An 18650-nucleotide genomic window follows, 5' to 3' on the forward strand; every position below is an offset into this window, starting at 1 on the left:
CATTAAATTTATTTATGTTCGTAAGTGTTTACAACTCAATCATGCCAAGTTCAGCACGCAAAAGAATAAAATTATTTTCATCTAGTGGTTTTGTAAAAATATCGGCAATTTGATTTGACGTGTCAACATATTGAAGTTCAACTTCATTTCGTTCGATGTGGTCACGAATAAAATGATGACGAATGTCAATATGTTTGGTGCGCGAATGCTGAATCGGATTCTTTGTAAGACAAATGGCGCTAGTGTTGTCACAAAAATAGGGATTTTTGAAAAAGAGATGCCATAGTCGAGCAATTGATGCTTCATCCAAAGAATTTGCGCACAACAACTACCAGCAGCCATATATTCGGCTTCGGTCGTTGACAACGCAACACAGTTTTGCTTTTTGGAAAACCAAGAAACTAAACAGTTTCCTAAAAAGAAACAAGTTCCACTAGTTCTTTTTCTGTCCACCTTATATCCACCAAAGTCGGCATCACAGTAAGCTTTTAAATCAAAGAAAGAATTTTTTGAATACCACAAGCGAGATTTGGAGTATTTGAAAGATATTTGAAAATGCGTTTTAAGGCGAACAAATGTGATTCCTTTGGACATGATTAAAATCGTGCACACAAGCAAACACTAAACATAATGTCCGGTCTACTAGCAGTAGCATATAATAAGGAGCCAATCATACTACGAAGGAAGATTGATCTATAGTTTTACCATTTTCATCCTTGTCGAGTCTGATTGTTGTGCTCATCGGTGTGGATGATGATTTTGTGTTCACCATCCCAAACTTCTTTAGAATCTCCTTGATGTATTTGCTTTGGTTCACAAAGAACCCATCCTTGCACTGTTTGATTTGTAATCCGAGGAAATAGTTAAGTTTCCCCATCATACTCATCTCGAAGTGTTTCCCACATCAACTTAGAGAATTCTTGACAAAGAGTTTCATTAGTAGAACCAAAAATTATATCATCAACATAGATTTGCATAATTAATAAATCATCTTTGACATTCTTGGTGAATAAAATAATGTCGATCTTTCCTCTTGAAAAACCATTTGAAAGCAAGAAAGTAGACAGTTTATTCAATCCATACAAAGCTTTGTTTAATCTATGCACATGATCAGGCAGTAAAGCATCAACAAAGCCATCAGGTTGTTCAATATAAACTTCTTCTTTCAATTCACCATTCAGGAAAGCACTCTTAACATCCATTTGAAATAACTTAAAATTTTTAGAGCAAGCAAAAGCAAGTAGCATGCGAATGGATTCTAGTCTAGCAACAGGTGCATATGTCTCATCATAATCAATGTCTTCTTCTTGACTATAACCTTTCGCTACAAGCCTAGCTTTATTTCTAGTGATAGTACCATGTTCATCAAGTTTATTCCTAAACACCCATTTAGTTCCAATAATAGATCTATCATGCGGCCTAGGAACAAGATACCAAACATCAGTTTAAACTCATTCAACTCATCTTGCATAGCAATAATCCAAGAATCATCTAATAAAGCATCATCAATGCACTTAGGTTCAACATGCGAAACAAAAGTAAGATGATTGCAAATATTATTAAGAGAAGAGCGAGTGGTTACACCCTTCGAAGGACTTCCAATGATAAGATCTATAGGATGATCTTTGTGAAGCGTCCAATCCTTCGGAAGTGGTGTTTCCTCAACAGAAACATCTAAATCATTTAGACTTGATGAAGCCATCTCTTCTTCGAGTAATTCTACATCATCATTGTTAGTGTGAGAGACTATTGACATAGATTCATCAAATACAATATGCATAGATTCTTCAACAAGTAAAGTACGTTTATTAAAAACTCTAAAAGCCTTGCTTGTTGTGGAATACCCAAGAAAAATACCTTTGTCGGATTTGGCATCAAATTTGCCAAGGTTGTCCTTACCGTTATTATGTATGTAGCATTTGGAACCAAAAGCTCGAAAATATGAAATGTTAGGCTTTCTCCCTCTTCATAATTCATATGGAGTTTTCTTAAGAATTGACCTTATTGATACACGATTAATGATGTAACAAGCAGTGTTCATTGCTTCAGCCCAAAAATATTTTGGTAGAGAATGCTCACATATCATGGTCCTCGCAATCTCCACAAGTGTCCTATTTTTCCTCTCAACGACCCCGTTTTGTTGAGGAGTCATAGGACAAGAAAAATTGTGACCGATGCCTTTCTCTTCACAAAAAATTGTAAAACTCTCATTTTGAAATTCAGTTCCGTGGTCACTACGGATCTGTTTTATTGAAAGATTTTTCTCATTCTCAACTCGTTTGACAAAAGTTTTAAAATAATCAAAGGCATCATTTTTTTGGGCTAAAAACAATGTCCACGTGTAACGTGAAAAATCATCCACAATGACAAATGCATAAAGCTTCCCTCCTAGGCTAGCGTTCCTCGAGGGACCACATAGATCTAGGTGAAGAAGTTCAAGGGGCATAGAAGTAGATATAAAATTTTTGCTTTTAAAAGATTCTCTTGTATGTTTGCCAAGATTGACACGCATCACAAACAGAATCTAATTTTAAATTGAGTTTTGGCATACCAACAACTAAATCAAGTTTAAAAAGTTTTTCTATGGTACTAGGACCAACATGACCTAGTCGTCTATGCCAAAGAATGTTGTCATCAACATTCAAGGATACAAGGCTTTTAATATTTGATAAAGATAAATTGTTTAAAGAAACCTTGTATACATTTTCACTTCTATATCCTTTGAAATTTATGGATTTGTCAGTCGTGAGTGATATAGTGCAGTGTTGGGGAGTGAACTTGACTTCATAACCTCTATCGCACAATTGACTTATGCTTAGTAAGTTATGCTTAAGCCCTTTCACTAGGAGTACATCATCAATCAAGCAGGATTCAGATATACCTATTGAGCCGATTCCTTCGATAACTCCTTTGTTGTTGTCTCCAAATGTGACAGTTCCTTTCTCCTTTGGTTTGATGGATTGGAGTAGCTCTTTATTCCCGGTCATATGTCTAGAACATCCACTGTCTAGATACCATATGCTTGGAAGAACAACTTTCCTATTTCCCTGCAAAAATTTATTTTGGTACCCTTTAGTTCTTTTGGGTCCACAGTGTTAGAAAAGAGAGATACAAAATACACTTCTAAGAGTTCAGTATCTCATAGCAACATCATCGCCACTTTCCAAGAGTGCTCCCAGTAGTAGGTAGGGCTATGGCCTCTTTAAAAACCTATTTCCTTGGACAGAGCAGCGTTCATCAGGAAGACCAGTCGCAAGTCAAGGCAGTTTAAACCGGTCTATGATGAAATCCCTTAGATCATGATCTCATAATGCCAACTGATGAGTTGTTAAGTACTCTTAGGCCTCCATTTCATATAGCTCTTTTGATCATATTGAAATTTTAAAGATCTACATTTATGTTTAACATGACCTATTTTACAACAATAAGAACATGTAGGGGGTAATCTCATTTTGCCTTAGCAATTAGGCTAGTAAAGTCAATTGATTTCTTACCATACCCTAGTCCACCCTTATCAAAACTACATTTCTGCATGCTAAGTAGATTATTCAATTTATTACTACTGACATTGAACTTATTAAAAGATTTTTCTAAGTGGGCTATGTCATTCTTTAATCTTACGTTTTCATGCCCCTTAGTTTCTAATTCATTTTTAAGGTTTTTATTTTCTTTTCTAAGTGACTTAGCCATATCAAACATTTTTTTATATGCATGTAGTAGTTCGTCATAGGAAGGTATCTCGTCATCGTCGTCGGAGACGATGTCATCACTTTTAGCCATGAGGCAGATGTTTGCTTCCTCCTCATCATCGTCGCTATCACTCCAAGTGGCTATGAGTGCTTTCTTCTTTCCCTTGTCAACTTTCTTCTTGAGAGGACACTCATTTGCATAGTGACCTTGTTGTTTACAGTTGTAGCAGGTAACTTCTTTGTCCGTCTTCTTTTTGAAGTTGTTTCCTCGCATAAATCTTTTGAATTTTCTTGCAAAGAGTGTCATATCATCATCTTCATATTCTTTGGATTGGCTAGATAAAGCAATCTCCTTTGCCTTGATATCTTCTTTCTTTATTTCCTTCCTTGTTGACAATTCCAACTCATGGGTTTTTAGAGTCCCATGAAGTTGATCAAGGTCATAGGAAGCGGTGTCGCCTTTGTTGGATTCTATGATAGCCGTCCTCTTGGCATCCCACTCCTTAGGTAAGGCGCGTAGAGCTCTCCTCCACACTTGTTTGGTTGGATATTGTTCCCCGAGTTGGGCTAGCTCATTGATAATTTGAGTAAGCCTTCGGAACATAGTATCTACATCTTCATTTGATTCCATCTCGAATGTTTCGCATTCAATTTACTTTAATATAATTATCCTAAAAAGTAACCCTAGTTTTATATATTAATTCCATCATTCAATAAAAACAAATTTTAATTAACATTTCTTTAATATAAATAACTTATAAATATGTATATATATATATATGTGTATATATATTAATATTTAATTGGGTGTTCGAGTTAGGTATGGATAGGATATTACTACACTCGTCTTCCTCCCCAATCTAAAATCTCCATATCTGATTATCCATTTGTCCTACTCGGCTTCAAAAAGGCCCTCTACACCCTCCTCCATTCAGGTCGAATATCGCATTCTCCACTACATTTGGAGGAAATTGTCATCTTTATACTAGTGAGTCTAGGAAAAGAACTTTCAGGTTTTTAGTTTAGAGTACTAGGTCTTAGTGATGGTGATTTTGATTGTGCATTTCCGCACTTAGCGGGAAAACCCGAAACATTGCTTGTTTGAGGATATATTTTGGGGTGATTCTATGCTACATCGGGTGAGATAAAATCTTTTTGTATTTTTTATTAAGATATTCGCGCGAACATCTTGCTGAAAAAAAATCATGTGGACCCGCCTGTATTTTTTTTGTATTTAGCATGATATTTTTTTGTCATTTAGAGAGATGTTCGCGCGCACATCTCAAAAAAATTAGATAGTGTTTCACCCGGTATAACATAAAATCACCCTATATTTTGGGATATTGGTTTTGAGTTTGAAAAATTTTCAAATCCTTGAATCAAATCCGGTTCTATTGTGATAATTTGTATCTCGATTTGGGATATTTTTACTTGAACTCGAGTCTTCTCACGTAACTCAAAAATCAAAATGGTTCTTTTTCTGATTTTCCACCCATTTTTGGTCGAGATTATTTCAACTAAGCCCATTTGTTCGAGATTAGGAAATATTTCAACCAAATCCAACCATCTTCGTGGAGTTTCTGCCCATTTTCTCGTCATCAATGCTCATCGTCGGGGATGGGGACAAATATAATTTTAGGGGTGGGGATGAGAATGACAAACACGTCCATTCTATTTATGAGATGAGTCGACCCAATCTATATCGAAAGTAAAAAAAATATAAAAAATTTGTACATAAAAAGTAATATATTACTTTATTTCATATAATATAACTAAAAAATGATAATGTGTATAAAAAATAATAATTCACGGATAAAAAATAATAATTTTCATGTGTTTGAAATTTTAAATTCAAATCAACATATATTATACATATTTTCAAATAACAAAATTAACAAAAAAAATGATACTTTTGTAATGAAAAATAATATTTAGATATAATGATGTAATACTGATACGCCATGGGTGAGCTCAACACATACTTGGGTTCAATTCGAGTCCATAGCCAGGAACCAAGGCTTGGGTCCAGCTCCAAGTGATAAGGTCAACCCGTGAGGATAAGTGGAGGAGACGATATATGTTGGAGTTAGAGTTATGTCAAGGACAGCCAAGGTGTGCTAAGAAGTTGAGGATGAGTCCACGATAGGATGAGTCTATGAGTTTTTTTTTTTTTTTTTTTGGGGAAGGGGGGTGGGGGTGGGTTTGTTGATGAGCTAAGGAGTTGAGGATAGGGATGATAGAAGCGAAGGTAGAGCCTACGCAGGGTGGATGAGCCCTTAGCTTCATCTTCGCCTTAGGAGCGAGGCCACACTTTGAAATGCTTTAGTAAGGCGAGTTCGGATGAACAAGTATGTGATTCTCACTCACGTGGTACCCTACATTCTTTTCTATAAATATCGGGTTTGCTCACTTCATTTGCAACTCAATTAATTTCATTTTGAGGGACGACCAAGCTCCTGTATTTGCTTATTCGTTCACGTATTTGACATGAGTGTCAGAGTGGCTATGCCGGGACACCCTCTCGACCGCCTCTAACACTCTTTACTTGATTCAGGTTCACTTCGGATTTGAAGCTTTGTGTAATGGACTGGGCTGGCCCAGCCATTCTTGCACTCATGGTCTTCTCCCCCTGGTGGGGAGTTTTTGCCCTTCCCAGGAATCAAACCTTGTACCCCAGGCTTAAATACAAGGTTCGATTCCTGGGGAGGGAAAAAACTCCCCACCAGGGGGGAGAAGACCATGAGTGCAAGAATGGCTGGGCCAGCCCAGTCCATTACACAAAGCTTCAAATCCGAAGTGAACCTGAAATCAAGTAAAGAGTGTTAGAGGCGGTTGATATTGGAATATATTCTATATCTTGGAATATATTCTATATTATCTTCTTTATATTTTGTATTTTCCTTTTATCTCTTAGGTTTTCTAGTTGTATATAAACTAGTCTTGTATTCATTCTTGGTAATATATCAAAACAATATTATTCCATCGGTTTCTACATGGTATCACGAGCCTTTGGCATACGCCACTAAAATATCCTTAACCCTAGCCGCCGCCGAACTCCCTCTTCGCCGAGCCGCCGTTGCCGTTTTTTCCATGGTCGCCGCCGCCACTCCAGCTGCTGCCCCTTCCACTTCGATCTCCTTCAATGCTGCTGCTCATGCGCCTTTGAAGCTCACCTCCTCCAACTTTCTCTCATGGCGTCTGCAGTTCACGACCCTCCTTACTAGTCATGATCTGCTTGGATTTGTTGATGGTTCTCATCTCTGTCCGGCCAAATTAGTTACAACCGATACCACTTCAACGCTGAATCCTGCATACACCGCTTGGATCCTCCAGGATCAACTGATATTGAATATTATCATTGGATCACTATCTCCGTCATTGATTCCGTTTATTGCTACTGCCACCACATCCGTAGATTCTTGGAACACCCTTTCCCTCACTTATGGCAAGCCCTCCTGTGGCCGCATAACCCAGTTAAAGACGCAACTTCGCAATCCAATCAAGGGCAACCAGTCCATCACCGAATTCATGCAGTTCATCAAATCCAAAGCTGATGAACTGGCTCTCATGAATGCACCTGTAGACATCGAGGATCTCACCATCAAAGTTCTTCATGGTCTGGATGATGATTATAAAGAACTTGCTCATGCTATTCAAGCCCATGATTCTTCAATATCGTTTGAGGAGTTACATGATAAACTCCTAAATCATGAAGCTCATCTGGCTGCTCGCAGGGACACCCAGATCACACTTCCGTTCACCGCCAATCCGTCTGCCAGATCGACTGGGGGCTTCCGCCGTTCACCGCTCATTGTGACTAATGCCCCCGTCGCGCACCACCAGCCCATCCGCCACCCTGGCGGTTGGGCTTCGCGGCAGCCGCAGCAATCGTCTCCGTCAACAAACGGACAGCGTGTCCCTTGACCCTATCTTGGGCGTTGTCAGCTCTGCAGTCGTCAGGGGCATTCTGCCAGACGCTGCCTAGATTTTCAGTATCTACCAGCTCCTACGGCAGCTTCTGGGCAGTCTTATTCCGCCTCTGGTCCTTCTGCTTCCCCAACGGCTTACTCGCTTGCACCGTCTTCTCCGTCTGACTGGATTCTTGACTCCGGCGCCACTCATCATGTGGCATCTGATCTTGCCAATTTCTCAATGCATGACCCTTATGTGGGTTCTGATGGTGTAATTGTTGGTGACGGCACTGGTCTTACCATCACCCACAAAGGTTGTCTCTCACCACCAATTACTCCTGCTTCTTCAATTTCCTCATGTCTTGTGTGTGCCTTCAATTCAGAAGAATCTTTATCAGTTTCACAACTGTGTAAATATAATGACGTCCTGGTTGTTTTCTCTTCCTCTGCTTTTCAGGTGAAGGACCGTCGCACCGGGATTTGAGTAGATCGATCTTCATTTCTTTGACTTGATTAGTCCCTTCATGACATATCTCCAACTTGTCCCATATCTCTTTAGCGGATGAGCACATTGAGATCCGGTTGTACTCGTTCATATCTAAGGAACAATGAAGAATATTCATGGCTTTAGCATTTTGAGATATAAGTTTCATATCCTCCTTAGAAAAGTCGTCCATTCCCTTAGGAATTTTGACACCCTCAACCTCTTTAGTAGGTATGTAGGGACCTTTCACAGTAACCTTCCAAAGGTCATAATCTACGGATTGGATATATAGGGACATTCGGTTTTTCCAGTATCCGTAGTTTATGCCATTGAAAAGAGGAGGACGATTTGTTGATTTCCCTTAAGCATAGTCGCTCGCTAGATTTGTCATAAGAACCTTTTTGAAAATATTTTGAAAAACGTGGCTTTGATACCACTTGTTAGAACCTAATGGGGGGGGGGGGATTTAGGTTCTATTGGCAATTTTAGCAATTTAAAGCGATTATGCAAATACGCAAGCGGAAGACTTAAAGCAATTAATAATAAGTGCGGTAAATAAATGCGTAAAATAAATAAAGCAGTAAAAGGGATAAGAGATATTTATGGAAGTTCGACGATAAATCGTCTACGTCTCCCCTTCTTGGTTAAGATCGATTAACCAAGGATCCACTAGAACTTCGAACGACTTGGCTTTGATGGCTCCAAGGATAGCCTTACAACTTGACACGATCACCGCGCCGATACAACTCAACACTTGGCCTTAAGGGCTCCAAGGATAGCCACAACACTCGTAAATACACTTGGCTTCACACACAAGTGTTTACAATAACCGAGGAACCAACTCACGAATGAACTTATAAAACAACCCTCGATTTTGAATATATATCTCACAAATATTTCTTTTAACTCTTGTAGGAGATGAACTTGCTTGCAAAGAGAGTTGAGAGTGAATTGGTGAGTTGAGAAGACTTCAAATGGCATGTATTTATAGGTGCCAATCCGAACGGGTTCGGTTCGTCCGAACCTTGTCTGATTGAAATTCAAATTCTTATGGCTGGTGAACTTTTCGGGTTGTCCGAAGTCATCTTCGGGTCATCTGAACGGCGGCATAAAATTCATTCAGGCAAATTTTCTTTCGACAAAATCTTCATGGCCGTAAAGGAGTTCGGGTCATCCGAACCTGTCTTCGGGTCGTCCGAAGTAGTCATTTCATGGCCTCCGAGAGTGCCTCTGATCTTTATTTAATTTTTGGAAAATCTTCGGGTTGTCCGAACTCACTTCGGATCGTCCGAAGTAGTCTTTTCGTGGCCTCCGAGAGTGCCTCGATCTTTATTTAATTCCTGGAAAATCTTTGGGTCGTCCGAACTCACTTCGGATCGTCCGAAGTAGTCTTCGAAGTCTCCGAACTTGTCCTCCAATCTTTATTAAATTCTGTAAATACTTCGGAGCATCCGAAGTTGCCTTCAGGTCGTCCGAACCTGGACAGATTCGAACTTTTGAATTTTTATTCCCAATTTTTGATTATCGGTTCTTGTTTCCAATATTGTTTATACTCAAAAATATTATTACCTGCAAATTTCTCACTTTAAACTGTTGGTAACGATTAACCGAGTTTTGTAATCATCAAAACAATTTAATTATGAGAATTTTTAATGCATTAAAAATATTAATCTCATTACACGAGATTTGTATGCGTTTAAGGCGTAACAATTATGATTTTGGTCATCCATATTTTCACAATTCAGTTTTAGTAATACGTGTTTCGACCTTGGGTTATTTTAGTCCATTTTCGTTGCAAATAATGGTATGACACTGTACACACTAGCTCCACACAGCGCTGCATTGGTGACATGTTAGCGCCACATTCGAAAACATGAATAAAATTGCCAAAATAAAAATATATAGAAGACTAAATCTGAAATCTTACAACATAAAAGACCTAAATTTCAAAGTGATAAACTTAAGGGATCAAAAATGCAATTTTCTCCGACAAAAATGAGGGAAACAAAAAAATTTTTACCTCCCATTTTGATGTTTTGAAGATCATTTTGATTTACTTTCTCATTTCTTTTTACATACATAAATTTTAATGTGTGTAATCTAAATTTTATTATCAACACACGTGCTATATAGGAAACCACCGGTTTCAAATAAACCATATTTTATAGATTTTAGAGGTTTCAGGCAAAAAAAAGATGTTATTGGATAAAAATCATGTTTTGAAAAGTCATCGGTGTTCTAAAAAACACGAAAAAAACGTCGTTTTAAGTGCGATTAAGCATTAAGCATGAGCAAAAAAAACTTCTCTTTGAGCAAAAACTTGAAAAAAAGCGGTCAACCAATAGTACATAAAACGTACTTTTCACGCTTAAAGTTATTCTAAAACACGCTTAAAACTAGTGAAGTTTGAATTTTGACCGTGACGCTTCGTTACGGTTCGCACTTTTTATAACCTTGCAAGTCACGTAAAAAAAAAATCCAAAATAGGCTAATTTGCGAAACTAAAATTGTAATTTTTTTTATATCTTAAGTTTTTGAGTTTATTTATCATATGTATAGTTTTTAAAACATAACAAACAATTGTTATAGTACCTATAATGAACATTATAATTTTTCTGTTTTCAGGTTTATATCATTTTTTTAGTTTGAAAATAATTTCATGACTATTATCTATCAGAAACCTTTAATATTTATTAGATATTAATAAAACATATATATAATTTTAGGTTGCACCTTCCTAATACTATTAAATATAGTACTTAACTGAACTATGTATTTAGAGTATGTTTGGTTTAAAGAAGCAAAATAGAAAAAGTGCTTTTTTTTAAAAAAAAAAAAAGTGCTTTTGTTGTTTCAAATGTGTTTGGATAACTTTGAAGTTTTTAAAAGCACTTATTTAAGCCAAAATAAGTTCTTTTTTAAAAGCTCTTATTTGTAGTTTTCAAAGGCTTTTAACTTAAAAAAAGTGCTTTCAATTTATTTATCCAAAAAAAAAATTTATTTTAACTTTTACTTAAAAAAGTGATTTTAAAAACCAACTTAAAAAAACACTTATTTTTTAAGACTTTTGAAAGCAAACGGTTAGTGATAGAATGATAGTGTGTATTTTTTGTCAAGGATTTCCTACAAAAAAAATTGTCACATATTCCTCCAACTTCATATGGAAAGATCTCCATTCCATCAAAACAGAAGTGTAGATTATTTATTTGAGATTGAGAGACATAAAGTTTCTAGCCATTTTACTAATTGAATAAATTATAAGTCATCCTTAGGACACGATTTGTAGACTGGCCAAGTGATAATCAGTCTTTAATATTGAGGTATGATTCGTGTTTTTTAATTAATTTTTTTGAATTAATCTATCGCATGATTTGGTCGAATGTATTACTATATTTGACCGGGATAATTAATGATTATGTCCCTAAAGTTTCCTAACTTTCCCAAAAATATACTAAACACTTTTTTCGTGGCCAATTACGTCCCTCTTTTATAAAAAGTTTCCAAGATATGTTTTCCAAACTAAAAATTTCTATACTACCCTTATATTAATATTTTGTATAAAAATTTCCCTATGTCTCAAAATGATATCAGAGTCTAGGTAATTTTATTCAAACTTTATATTATTCATTAAATCATACTTTTCTTTGTTGAGGAAGAGATTTTCAACAAACCATGGATTCAAACGAGAGTTTGAACTAGAAGGGTTTCATTTATATGAAATCCCATAAACAAGTGAATCTATTTAAAATAGATTCTTTACAAAACTTAAAGAGACTTAGATCTTATATACTCTCTGAAAAGATTAAGAAATATGATTTCTAATTCTTAATTTCTAGAGATCACACCAGATTCCTCTAAACTCACCGGAGATCTTAGAGAAATTCAAAAGACGGTACAATATTACAGTAATCAGCTGTATGAAATACCTCGGCAGATTGGAGAAATCATTAAGAAACAAGAAGAAATTCTTGTAACTCTAAAGGATCTTCAAATCAAAATCGGTAAATCTAGAACAGACTCTAGTTCTAGAAAGGGAAATACAGGAGGAAGGTTACCACTCTCGTTTGGTACCGAACCTCTGTTACATCAGAAAGGTTAAACCAAAATGGTTCAAAAAACCTTTAACTGATGATGAAAATGATGATTAATCTTATAAAGGGAAGTATCAGAGAAAAACACTATCTGATGACTACTTTAAAAAGATTAAATCTCGAGGATCTACAACAACTTGCGGATTTATTTTGCGAATCTCAAAGTAGTAGATCTAAAAATGAATTCCCTGAGGGTGAAAAACCCATAGGGAATCCCCCTAGATATGTGGTTAAAACAGAAGAACCACATAGTGAGTTCCATGTTGGAGAAAATTCACATCCAGCCGGAACCAGAATCAAGAAGAAGTAATATACCAATACATCAAACTTCTTATGGAAAAACTGTTTTAGACCCGATACATCCTTATGGGATTATGTTAAACCTGGATGTTCTGGACTTCAAAAACAGAGAAGATCTCATAGATGATTGGACATCAGCTATGAGAATAGCAGCAGGAACTTTAGATCTCAATAAAGAGGGATTTATCAAACTTCTGGAAATGAGTCTAATGGGATCTGTCAAGATAGCTTGGGGAAATTACCATGCCAGAAACCAAGGAATCAATCTTAGCAGGAGAATCACTTAGCGAGATTGGAGGAAGAATGACCACCCTTTTTAAAGCACAAATTCATAGGGGTAGGACTATTTCAATAATCAAGATACAGAGAAAAAGAGAAGATATACTCAAGCTCTGTATAGCCTTCGAGTTACATGATATCTGTTTAGTTGATGAATATATTATGTTATTCACCAAATACAGATGGAATTCGGGAGTTGAAGAAAATGTAGCCATTCAGCTATTTTTCGCAAAAATTCCAAGCCCGTGGAGAGAAATGCTGATAAAAAGAATACGTTCCAGGTAATCTTGATACATTGGCCAAGACGCGCCTCTTTTTTGAAAGGTAAATTGGCGGAATGGTGCCATATGACAGCATTACAGAAGAACTACAAGAAAAAAGAGGTATTAATAAGCGCACGCCTCTATGTTGTAGAGAAAATGATCTCCCTACGATTATAGGGAATAGATCATAGGGATTTAAGAGGAAGAAATTCAGAAAATAATCCCTACAATAAAAAAAATTAAAAGTTCTTGGAAACCAAGAAACATTTTGGTCCAAAAAAAAGGCCAGATCCTATAGATCAGGTAGAAGAAGTGGACCTACACGAGCATCCCCAACAACAAAGTCATCAAAAGCGGGGAAGAACACCATCTAGAAGAACTTTCAGAAGAACACATACGAGAGCAAGTGAAAGTTTCAAGGATTGCAATTGCTGGACATGTGGAGCTAGAGGCCATATATCTACAAACTGTCCAAAAACAAGAAAAAGGGAGTTAAACTCTTTGAAGCAACACCAGATATGGGATGATGCGGGTCTTCTTTCAAGATCTAGTCTAAGTATATCAATTTGAGGATATCCCCTCAGATGAAAGTATATACGAAGAAGAGATATTGTTTAACAAAGATGAATCTGAAGATGAATCAGAATCAGAATCAGAATCAGAATAAAGAAGAAGTGTTTCGACACGAAACACATGAGAGTTTGGCTGGATTTTTTAGTCAAACCACGATATCTCATAATATGGTCCAAAGGATTATGAGAGAAAATCCAACATTACAGAAGTACCAAGGATTTTCGGCAGGACAAGTAGAAAGAGTCTTAGGCAACCTAGGGCTTAGACAAAGAAGACATCATTTGATTTACAAAGTATCCAGAAGGGAAATGGAAATCCCCTATGGAGTTAACTAGTAATCAAATAGAGATGCAGTTAATTCATTTTGAAGAAGTAAGAGAGGAATTGCAGAAGCTGAAAAGTGAGTTAGCAAGAATGATGTCTTGGATTCATATTGGAGCAATCCAAATAATGATCAAGGCAACTTTTAAAGAGGAAATAAATTCACCCATAAATATCGTTAGTATGTGATAAAAGAATGGGGAATATCCAAGATGCTGTACTGGGTACGATCTCAGGAAATCTATGTGCAGGAAAAATTGCAGGAGTTATTTATCCAAGAATAGCCTACAATTTAGCTGACAGAGACTTTAGTCGAGCCTTGAATTTGCATCAAAACTTCAAGAAAAAAGATTGATGAAGGAAGGTAATAGACCATATTCTATTACTTATCAAATTTCATATGTTCTTTCTAATACTCATCATTCTGAATTATTTATTAAAATGAGCTTATCGAAATTCCAGAAATCTTTGGGAAAGTTGCTCAAGCAATATACCCGGAAAGAATCGAGTTTCCTTTAATTCAAGAAACAGACATTCAAATACAAGATAAACCGGTTCTATACAGAGATCTTAAAATAGAACTCCGAAGGTTATCTTTTCAAGGTGACTGAATGACAAGTCGAAGGTGGAAAAAATCTCCTATTCAGGAAATTCCACCAGAAGAAAAGGAGTTTTCAATAATAGGAAAACTTAGATCTCCAGAAGGATGAAAAGAAGTCAAAATAGTATTCGAAATTACAAGTCACATGAACCAATTTCCTTGTAACTCGATTTAATATTTAGAGCAGTAGGTAACAGGAACTTACCAAGCATTAATAAATATTGGAGAATTGGAAGTTCAAAATTTTGTGGAGTTTCCAGGAAAAGAAGTAAGATCAGCTCATTCTTGGCCTAGAGTTTCTGGAGGACCATAAACCATGGAAACGCCTTGAAAAAGGAATAGAGTTTGATGGCAAAAGAAAAGACTTGGAGGATTCAATAAGAATTCTACGAGATGGAAAACCAAGAGAAATGGATAAGGGACAATCCCTTAATCAGATTCGAAAACTCTTGTTTATAAACAGAGAAAGAAGCAACTGTTGAAATTAGTAAGTCATGAACATGAGTTACTTAGAACGCATTGAAGAAGTGGAAAGGATTAACCATACTCTACCTTCTGAAGCCTTAGGAAAACTAAAGGTGAATAGTCTTAATCGGATTACTAAGTTACAACATAGTCTGTTAAAAATGGCGGGGCCATTTAGTAATCTCTTTAAAAAATGACGACAAGTCCTTTCTCCATATACATTCCAATAGGTATGTTGTATGAACAATATAAGGCTGAATACTTTGCAGCTTATATTGACTCGGGAGAAAGAATTTGTACAGCAAAAAGAGGAGTCTTCCCTGAAGAATGTGAAGAAGAATTGCCAAAAATTGCTAGACGAAATTTTCTCTCGAAGAATTTTAATTCCTTTGCAAAGGAATAAAACAAAGCAGAGATCCTTATGGGAGGAAGCAGGTCAAACACCTTGGTACAAGGTAAATACACCACCAATCTATTTCCATGATACAAGAGCAGATATCCTGTTAGAAAATAACTTCTTACAAATGTTTAAGAAGTACACACAAGGCAACGAGTCAAGAAGACTTATGTTCACTACAATTTGTGATTATAAAATTATCGTACAACGACTCAAGGTTGCTTTTTATCGACAATTACCGATAATATTTCGCAGCCAGCGTGGTGATAAATGACAACTTTTTCACCCAAAAATGAAAAATCCAAAAAGGTTTGGAGAAACCATGTTGCAAAATAACAACAAACAAAAAATCCAAACAGAGGATATGGAGCTTCTCAAAGTAACTCTAAATCACAGAGATATAGAGTTAGAAAATAAGGTAACACTTGAAGATGTCAAAAAGAGGCTCAAAGAAAGTTACAATGAGCATCCTTTGGCATGGTGGATAGAAATCAACTCAAAGTCAGTCTTACTCTAAAGGAAGGCAAAGATAATGAATTCGTCAGATATAATCCTATCCCAATGAACATAACAGATCAAATGGATATGAGAATGATTATCAAGGAACATTTGGACCTTGGTCTAATCAAAGAAGGAGTTTTAACATATAGCAGCCCAGGTTTTCTGGACAAAAATCATGGTGAAATAAAAAGAGAGAGAAACCCAGGTTAGTTATTAACTACCAAAGGTATTAATAAAATCCTGGAGTTTGATGGGTAACTTCATACCCAGTAGAGAATATCTAATTAGCTGTGTACGAAATGCTAAAGTGTTCTCAAAATTTGATTGTAAGTCTGGATTTTACCAGATTCGAATGGAAGAAGGCAGTAAGAAATTCACAGCCTTCTCTACACCACAAGGACATTATATCTGGGAAGTTATGCCTATGGGATTGGCTAATGCACCCCAAATATTTCAAAGAAAAATGGATAAATCTTTTTTAAAGATTATTTTAACTTCATGTTTGTTTATATTAATGATATTCTGATAGGCATCAAAAAACATAGATGAACATGTTAAACATTTAACGATTTTCTAATAAAATTTGTAAACAAGAAGGACTGGTTTTATCTGAAAAGAAAGTAGTCATAGAAACAAGAAAAATTGAATTCCTTGGGATTGAGATTGATGAAACTGGAATAATTCTACAACTTCATATTGTAGAAAAGGTAAAGAACTTTTCAGATAAACTCAAAGATGTAAAACAACTCCAAATTTTTCTAGGAGTAGTTAATTTTGCAGGGATGTTCATAAATAATCTGGCAATGTACAGAAAGGTGTTCAGCCCTTTGTTAAAAAGGGATGCAAGGTTTATATGGACCGATGACCATACTAAAGGGGTGAACAAATTAAAAGAGATATGTAAGAATCTCCCAAAAATGGCTATACCCGTGGATGAAGATGATTTGGTGTTATTTACGGATGCTAGTGACGAATGGTGGGCAGCAGTGCTTACTAAGATTACTCCGGATGGAGAAATACCATGCAGATACTGTAGCGGTCTTTTTTCAGAATCTGAAGCTATCAGATGGCATATGAACGAGAAGGAATTTTATGCAGTTAAAAGGGCTTTCGAAAAATGGCCATTATTTTTACTTGCTAAAAAATTCACTTTGAAGGTTGATAACACTCAGGTAAAAGCTTTCCTAAGGAATAAGATTGAATCTAAACTTGAGAAAGCTAGGTTATTAAGATGAAAAGCTTTATGTCAAAATTATTTTTTGATATTATTATTATTAAATCTCATGAAAATATTTTTGCAGATTTTTAACAAGAGATGGAAGGAAGTGACGTTGATTCCATCATGAAAATGCAGAGGCATCTCATGGAACACCCTGGGCTGCTTCAAACCGAGTTTCAACTAGCTTGTCATAAGTGCCGATATGGCGGGCAGGTTACAACAAGCTGATCGGATCAAAGTATCCAATCGAATCACAGGATGTATGCAAGCTCAAACTCAACTATGGGCTGCTATTCAAGGGCCAATTATGCGTGCCATAGAAAAACCACTGGTTTCTCAAAAACAAGAAATGTTAAAATCATTGGTTTTACAAGAACAAGAAATACAGCCACCGGTTAAAACAATATGTTGAGGATTCTAATACTCAAGAAACAAGCTCTAATCTATCATCAGCTTTTGATGATCTAGATAAAGCAACAATTGATGATGATAACTCATCAAGTCAACCCTTCGCCTCTGGGGTAAAAGAGGAAGAGATCAATCTTAGTCCCCACACTGACAAGGCCAAATCTAAGATCGATTCTAACCTAGATGTCACTTCTCCATTTCAGGTTTATCAACAAAGATGAGAGAAATTAAGCACAAGAAGTGAAATCAACCTGATCACTTGCAGGGTTGATGCTGCAGGAATATATCCAAGGGTTTGGCTAAAAAACAATGTCAATCCTAAGGATGTAAAGCTATGGTATGAATTTGGGGCTCTAGCCTCAGTTTATACAACTTCACCAGGCTTCCAGGAAATATCACAACTACCAAAATGGATTCAGGAAGCAGTCCAAGAAACATGGGCAAATAATGATCATTTGTCTAGAGGAGATGTGCTCGAGTTATACTTTTTTAGTGCAGCTCCAGAACCAACAGGAAAAGGATCACACGAGCCCTTTCATTTCATCAAGCTAAGGAGACCTGACATGAATAATCAAAGATTTATCAAGGATCATATATCTGAAGAAATACCATTGGTGTCCACTTTTGGAGAAAATGAAATTTCAACCAGAAGGGCATGGGGTATTTCGGTTTGTCTCACAGAGATGGATAAGGTCAAGTTTCCTTTCAAATTTTATCAAAATTCTGTGAACGGATCATTCCTGTTAAACACAATGACAGGAAAAACTAAGGTTTTTGCAGAAGAACTCTTCGAAAAGAACTTTTTGTGGAACAACAAGCTTCTAGGGATTAAAGAAACTCGCAGAAAATTTTGTAACATGACTTATATCGGAAGATGGTCAGAGAATATCTGCCTAGAATGTCCAAACCAGAAGGAGCCAGAATTCGGAAAAACCTTCAAACCCCGAATGGATCGAAAAGATTTTTCCGAGACAAGCAAAGGTGGACATGGACCACCAAAACCGCGTTTTCCCAGGGGCCCACTGCAAAAGCAAAAGATGCCCCGTCAACAATAAAGAAGACATGTGAGGAGAATAAATCCAAAAGAAAAAGTCAAGCATGTGACTCCTCCACTAGTAAAAAGATGCCATCGGGCATGTGACTCTCCC

This window comes from Henckelia pumila, chromosome 2, assembly GCF_033568475.1.
Source record: "Henckelia pumila isolate YLH828 chromosome 2, ASM3356847v2, whole genome shotgun sequence".
Classification (NCBI taxonomy): domain Eukaryota; kingdom Viridiplantae; phylum Streptophyta; class Magnoliopsida; order Lamiales; family Gesneriaceae; genus Henckelia; species Henckelia pumila.